We start from the raw sequence: 8197 nt of genomic DNA on the forward strand, positions 1-8197 counted from the left end.
CCATTTGAAACAAAATCAAAGTCTTCAAACCAACTGCAGATGAACGAAACCATATTTCGCACGGCTGCATTTCACACAGCTGCATGTATTTTAGTGAAAGTCTTGTAGTACTTGCTCACCTTAGAGAGAAGGCTCAGAAGTGTCTTGACTAGAGCGTATCAGTAACATCCAGGTAAGTGCTCACTAGTACTAAAGCAGTCAAATTTAGCTAAGAAAGCAGGATGGAGATGCTGTTTTAGAAGCTGAAGTCAGATAGGGTTTTCAGCAGCAACAGTGATTATATCTGCTGAAAGAGCTATCAAGGGAAATGGTGATTTCTTCATTTCTTGAGGTCTCCAGAACAAGGTTTGGGAATGTATAGGTGAAATTTAATTGAGTCTTAGGATGAAAATTCAAGTCCAGAGATAGGAATTTCTCTGCCTTGTCTACTGAGAGTGCGCGTTCCTCGGCCCCAGGACTTATATTAGTGATGGATGATGTGTACTACAATGACCATATACGTAGCATTTGCTAGTATACAGTATTTGTATGTACATAGCATTTGCTAGTACACCCCACATGTTCTGAGCTCTGTAAGGCTCAGCCAGAATTATCCCATGCTGCTACTTCTGCTACTACTTTTAGTTACCGTTACATTATTGTATGATACCCTGACAGCTAGCATGTGTCTCTGCTCAGATTTGGCTTTGTAAAAATAGTAATTAATCATGGTACAGCCAAACTATATCCAGATCGCACTGTTCAAAAGAAGTTTGAAAAATATGATCGTCTTGCTTTTATGTCCCCCCCGGTAGTATATTTAGCACTCAGCTGTTGTACACTTTGATGTGTACACATTAAAGCGAAGAATGTAGAAAAGGTTAATTAAGGAATGCTGACAAATGCGAGGGTAGTGGATTAAGCCGTCTGTGATCAGGCTGGAGTGTAAAGGTCTTACTGTTACTATTGCAGCAGAGACTGAAGAATTGGAAGAAATTCACTCAAATACTGCAAAACTGTGCTTTTCCTTCCCCTAAGGTTATGTTGAATGAGGAAAAAAAGGACTTTCTCAATTCTCATTGCTCCTGACCTCTTTTCAGGAATTGTCTAAAAAGTCTTTCAATCATGTATTTCACAAAGTAACTTTCTGAAATGGTTTGATTTTAAAAAATTCCTCCTCCTGAATGGAGTCATCTGAGTGCGTGTCTGTCAAGGGACGTCGTGTTTCCAGAGTTCTGCAAGTGCCTTAATTTAGAGGAAGAGTCAGATTCTGGAAAGAGTTAGTCACAAAAGCGCTTGGCTCCCACGGTGCTAATGGTAATGACCCACACTTACGTGTTATCTTCCTCAAGTAAAAGTGCTTTGAGGACTACATGTAATGATTAGCATGCAGTGATTTTAGCAATTTTAATTTTGCCAGAGCTGAACTCAGGCCTGTGTATATTGTTATGAGAAAGCCTACATACGAAGAGGCAAGCCCACGCTTCTCTAGTGCGGACCTCACCGGAATAGCAGTCAGGTTATTTATGCCACAAACCTTCCAGCATTTAGGGGACAGATTTTCTCCTGCACTGAAATTTGCCAGTGACAATTTGCAGCTTCTCCGATGCTCGCTCCGAAACAGCTGGAACAGCCCAGAAGTGAGCTGTGCCCGGTCCCCGAGGCTGCACCGATGCTCTGCCCTGCTGCCAGGAGCCGGCTCCAAGGTGTAGTTGGGTTTGAGTTTTGCCCTCGGCATGGCGATCCTCAACACGTTTGAGTGCAGGCAGCGTGGATGTCACGGCTTGCTGCAAAGCTCAGGCCAAGGCTCAAAAAGCAGGGCAGCCGAGTCTGTATGGGCTACGGGAGAGCTGAGAGCTGGGGGACCGAGCTGTGCTGCTTCCAGCCTTTCGCACGACCCTTTGTGGCCGCGATGCCAGAGCTCCCGCTCGGAGAGGTGCCCTTGTGCAGCCCTGGCTCCTTTGCCTTGTCCCAGGGTGTGAAGGAAATGGCTGGCGTGGAAAGATGCTGGCTCTGGGACAGACGAGCAGATGGATGTATCCATGTGGTAAATTTTCTAAGTGTGTTGCCCATCTCATACCGATGTCTAACAACAGTAATTTGTACCTAATCAATAATGTTACTGCAAAGATCATGTTTATTATGAGTTGCTTCTCCTATAGCGTCTCCGACTTTCGGGTGATTTCTGTAACTATATACAGGCTGAGCACATATTTGTGTACTTTGCTTTCCCCCTGCCATGTCTGAATGACAAAACCAAGTGTTTTGGAATAATATGTGAATGTAAAAAGGGTGCATTTATCTGTCACTGTCAACGCTAGCAGCCTATTAACCTGAACTGTCATGATGTGATTTCCACAGGTACTTAGGTAATTACAGAATCACAGAATGGTTGAGGTCGGGAAGGACCTTTAGAGATCATCTAGTCCAACCCCCCCTCTCAAGCTGGGTCACCTAGAGCACGTTGCCCAGGATTGTGTCCAGGCAGCTTTTGAATGTCTCCACGGATGGAGACTCCACCACCTCTCTGGGCAACCTGCTCCAGTACTCAATCACTCTCAGAGTAAAGTTTTTCCTCATGTTTAGATGGAACTTCCCGTGTTTCAGTTTGTACCCGTGGCCCCTCATCCTATTGCTGGGCACCGTGGAGAGGAGCCTGGCCCCATCTGCTTTACACCCTCCGTTCAGATACTTATACGCATTGATAAGATCCCCGCTCATTCCCAGCTCTCTCAGCCTTTCCTCATAGGGGAGATGCTCCAGTCCCTTTACCATCTCAGTGGTCCTCTGCTGCCCTCGCTCCAGTAGCTCCATGTCTCTCTTGTACTGGGCAGCCCAGAACTGGACTCCAGATGTGGCCTCACCAGGACTGAGCAGAGGAGAAGATCACCTCCCTTGACCTGCTGGCAATGCTCTTCCTCATGCAGCCCAGGATACCACTGGCCTTCTCTGCCACAGGGGCACACTGCTGGCTCATGGTCCACTTGTCCTACAGGATTCCCAGGTCCAGCTCAGAATATTTTCCCCTTTTTACTTGACATGGGACTGCATCATGGATCACTTATTCAGAAATTTCCAACTGGGAGCTTGTCTCCTCCTGCATCCGAGTGCAGCCATCCCTTCTCCGGGTGTCCTATAATCCATCAGCTTCAGCAGTAAGAGAGTTACACCATTATTTAACATCCCCTTTCAAAGCGCAAAGCAAAGTTTGGTTAAATGCACCCAGATGTCATGCAGTAAGTTCAAGCTCTTAGTTAAAGAGTGTTTCTATTTTTACTCGGTGTTGGCTGAGCCTCTGCACTTCTCTGCATGGACTCACATCTAAGTAGGTACTTAAGCCTTTGAGAAATACCGGTACAGTCATTTTTAGTTAGTGTTAGCCTGGAAGGAAGACGTACAAGCTGTTAAAGTTTGTAGAGACTTTGGGATGAATATTGTTCTGCTTTCAAAAAGTAAGAAGCAATATTTTTGCTAGCACACATCTTTTTTGCCCTCTTCCAGAGACCGAGAAAGAAACACACCTGAATCACTGATGTGCATCACGTCTCAATTCCTAAATGTAACTCTTGGGGTGACTTAGAGGGGAAATCCATCAAAGCTGGCAGGGTTTCTCTGGTACAGGTGTCATTTAAGCAAAAGCAGGCTCAAGTTTGTCTTTCCATGCATTAATGTCATTTGCCATTAAAATGTGCCTGCTGGTCCTTACTCGAACCCGGCCCGCGCGCACCCGCTCCCAGCAGCACGGCCCTGAGAGGCAGCCCCATGGCCCGGGAGCCGCGCTTCTTCCCTCTTCCATAAAAAAGGAAGTAAAAACCTGGGAGAGGTGTCTATCAGGCTAGATTCTACCCTAATGGAATAAGAAAAGGTTGATACGATTTCCTCTTCTAGAGTTTATTTGTAATTTCAGAGGCCTTTGAACAACCAACAAAATAACTAAATTCTTCATTGCTCTGACTTAAAACAAACAGTAATCTTTTTTTTTCCCTTGAGTCTGGAAGCATGAAGTATTTGCTTTTAAAAATTCAGTGCAAGTTTGCATTTTTTTCCAAAGTGTCTGTACTCAGTTACAGAGTACCCCAAATATTTACAGAGTCGCAGACGAGAGGGCTGGAAAGGCCATTTCATTTACTTAGCCTAAATCCCTCGGCGGTACGTATGATGGGCTGCTCCGCTGCCATTTAAATATTTATGTAGAGTTATCATCTGCTTGACCTGTTTCCTTCTATATTAAGTAGGTTATACTTGCTGAATGGATGTGACTCCTGTTTTTGTTATGATTTAGAGCCAAATGCAACGGTTTGCGAGGTTCAGGGGGCATTTGCAGGCGGTCGGGCACGCTTGCGTGCCCCGCATTGCTGCTCTCTGCCGTTCCCGCTGCTTGTCCGGGCGGAGATTTAAGCAGTTTTGGTGAATGAAGTCTTTCAATGTGTATTAGCAAGATGTGGATTTTTACCCGCTTTAAGAAAATTATATAGATAATCGTAAACTTCCTAGTGAGTGTTAAATTCTGGATTTTATCGTGCTATTTTATTGCCATATATAATCTTGCAGTTATAAACTTTTCTCGCCATCTGATAGATCATTATTGCAACAAGTGTTGCCTTTTTTAAGTTGGAACACATATTCCCTGCATTTTCTGTGCTGGCTTGTCCTAATAGGCCTTTTGGGAAGCCTTCATGGAAAGATGAAAACTGTAATATTCTGAATTTCTTAGCATTCATTTTATTTTAATGGGGATTTTTATAGCTTTCCTGATTCATTTTGAGTTGCTTTTTAATACACTTTCACGCTGCTGTTTTTTACATTTGTCGGAAGCAGCTTGATACATTCTGCAACCTTTATGCTTTTTATGCCCTCTTTAATTTTTCATTTAACTCTCTGTTCCTCAAACTGGTCGACAGATCTTTTCCTTCTGGGCAGTGTTAATCACCCGGACGGGAGGTAGCGCATCCAGCACCAACTCAGCACACATCGTCCAGCTGCCTAAGCAGAGCTCGCAGGTCGGGCTCCCTCTCTTTTAAACCATATATTAGACTAACAGCTTTAGGACAGGGGCTTGGGGGCTTTTTTATGTCATGTGTCCGTCCCGGAGGCAGGCTTTGATGCTGGGGTCCATCACCTTGAGCTGCCGCCGCGTGCTGTCTGCTGCTAGTGCGAAACTCGTTAGTCCCTCGTTTGCCCACGGTGCGAGGCGGCGTGACCACAGCATGCAAAATTACTTAGCACCGGTTTTCCGAAGGATTCGGGCCCCTCGTGGCTCTGGGAAGCGGACGGCAGCGGGATGCCCCAAGGCCGCTTGCGAGCGGTGCCTGGGAGCCGGCCGGGCGTTGCGGAGCGGTTGCGCGTGCCCAGCAAAGAGCCGTGGGGCTTTTCGGACCCTGCCAGCTCTCCGCGGGGTTCCTGGAAGCTCTGACCTACGGCTGAGCGCGTGCCGGCCCTGCCGTCCCGGCGGAGGCATTGCTCCAAGGCCGGCGGGGAGGTGCAGCCGGGCCCCGCGAGTGCTTCCATCGCCCTGGGGCTCTGCTTCTGCTGCAGTCTGCAGGGAAAGCGTGCTGTCGGGCTGGATTCATCCCCAGTAATCCTCCCGGTCATGCAGCGTTTCCAAACTACTGCTCTTGACTTTTTGCTTTTGCTTCTGTTTGAATTTAAAGCCTGAATTTGGGGCATTAGTTCTCCAAAGCTGGATATGGCGACTTAGTCTTTGACTGTTCTGGGTCTAATGTTTGTGCTTTGCCTGAAAGGAATAAAGGATTTCGTGATTTCTGCCCCGGTTTTATCGTTGCTCATGACCACGCACTGAGGTGCAGGTGCCAGAAAAGATTTTGGTGTCCCGGTCAGGACTGCGTTATTGTGCCGGTACGGTGGAACCAGCGTGAGGAGCCGGGTAGGGAGATGAATCATTTAATGCCACTTTATTTGACATCCCGAAAGGAGCTTCCCGCTCGGTTAGCAACGTGCCCAGCGAGTTGGCTTTATTTTGTCAAATACACTTATTTACTGCGTATCTGTCCTGCTCCAAAGGAAGGCAGCTGGTTTGCAGCCTTGGCTGGTGCATTAGGGGTGGCATTTTCATCAGTCTGCACAAACTGCTTCAGCCCCTGCTTACGTTAGCCGCCTGCTCCGGCATTTTGTGCTATGGGAGACCTAACGCCCGGTGACTCATTAGGTCAATCTTTGGTTAATTTACTGGGAAAAACGTTCTTGGCCCCGTATGTGTGGGTCTATAAAGTCTTCTGGACTTTTGTAGTTGGTCCTGGGCTTTTCATTAGGGTTTGTTTTATTTTTTTCTAGCAGAAGTGGGGTTTTTGTAGCTTTACTGCGGTTCATTAGTGTGCGATGTGTGTGTCACCTGGGACCTGAGCCCTCTGTGAGCTTTCGACAGCCTGGCAGCTCTGCAGATAACCCGCCGAAAAGCAGGAGGTCGTACTTAGCCACGTCGTTTTACGGAGCAGCAACTGCTTAGGACTTTCATAACGCCTGTAACAGCTATTGATCTGTCAATGTACTAAAAGCCAACAAAAAAAAATGGTTTGCAAACTGCTTGAAATGTCCTTGATTTAAAAAAAGCAAACTGGAGACATAAACGGTGATAGTTCAGTTTCAGAGACTCGCGCCGTCGCCCGCTGCCCCTACCTCCGCGACGAGGCGTGTTCCCGTGTGGATGTTTCCTCCGAGGCACCGGGTGCTCTCGGACGGGCAGGGTGGCCGCTGCACGGGTGACCTGTGTGCACGGGCCGGCTCCTGCCTCAGCTTCCCCTCACCCCCGTTCGGGACCCGGCTAACGGCAGCTAAACGCCCTACCATTTATTTTCCAACGTGTGCACGACGACACTGTGCTGTCTAAAGCTGTGGCATTGCTGCGGATGTGACGCTAATGACACATCAGTGGAGGTTCCTCAACTTTTTTTGAGCTAAGTTGGCTTATACCTACCAAAGAGCTGGAGCCCTGCTTCCTGAAGGGCTGTGGCCTGAAAATAATAGTAGGAAAATTAGTAAATGCCCACACCGATGTTCATTGCACACCCTTTAACTAAAAATAGTGAGTTTGTAACCTTCGTAACTGGACTTTGTTTGCAAAGAAACAATAAGGTATACCTGCGATAAAAGTGCGTTGCACGGGGCTGCAACTCAGCTCTGTCCTGATCAGATGAAACAGTCACATTTTATTAATTTTGCAGAAAACGTACGGTAGCCTGCGCCTAATGAATACTAATACAACCTTTAAAGCTCATTTACCAGATACTTACAATTAAAGGACAATGAGAGGCATTACTTACAGAGCACACTCGAGCGTTACTGAAATATCCCGTTTGTTTATCACAATAATTGTAAAATAAAATACATCAATTGCAACATATTTATAAATTCAAGAGCTATTTGTGTCTGCATGCATTCTTGCTAATGTGTGATGAAGGTTATAAAAGGAACAAGCATTTGAATGCAAAATACAAGGAAAACTGAAACTGCATGAAATTTGAGAAATAAGGCATTGTGAGTCAGTCATTTATTCGTGTTCTTTCCCACCAAAGTACACCGTCGAGCTGTAAACAGGATGCGGGTGGACTTGTTGCTTGCGAGCAGGTGCTCTTGCGCTGGATTACATTTCAAAATAGTTAATACCTCGGGGGGCAGATGCTGCCCGAGGGGAGAGCGGTGAGCAGCAAGGTGAAGCGCCTTTGGGTTTACACCGCCCATTTTCCTATCTCCTTCTTTAAAAAAAGGTCCCAAGACATGTGCTTGCTGGATTCAATACGAGCACGGTGCCACTGCTTTATTCAGCGAAATGTCCGGCGCGGGTATTGCTTCCACGTGCCGGTTAGCGATACAGCGCGGGTGGCACGGGGGAGGCCCCGTCCCGGGAAACAAAATGCAAACGTTTCAGAAGTGCAGTATTAAGCGCAAGAAAGACAAATACAAGCAGCGAGAAAAGACGATAAAATAGCCTTGTGGTTATGCCATTGCGGCGAAATCCTAATCCCCGGAAGAACGATTCCCTGCTACCCTCTCCAAAATTACAGCATTTGTCTTTTGTTGAAAAATACCCGCCAGGCACTTGGATTTATTCCTGGCACTTTGGGCACATATCCATAACATCCATCTCTCTGCTAGTTTACATATCACCCCCCTAAAGACTCCAACAGACGTTTTGGTGGTGAAACAGTGCTATCAGATGGTGACAGGCCCGCAGACATCCTGGCCGTGTAGGTTAGCATCTGCT

This window comes from Dromaius novaehollandiae, chromosome 11 (assembly GCF_036370855.1).
Source record: "Dromaius novaehollandiae isolate bDroNov1 chromosome 11, bDroNov1.hap1, whole genome shotgun sequence".
NCBI classification, from domain to species: Eukaryota; Metazoa; Chordata; class Aves; order Casuariiformes; family Dromaiidae; genus Dromaius; species Dromaius novaehollandiae.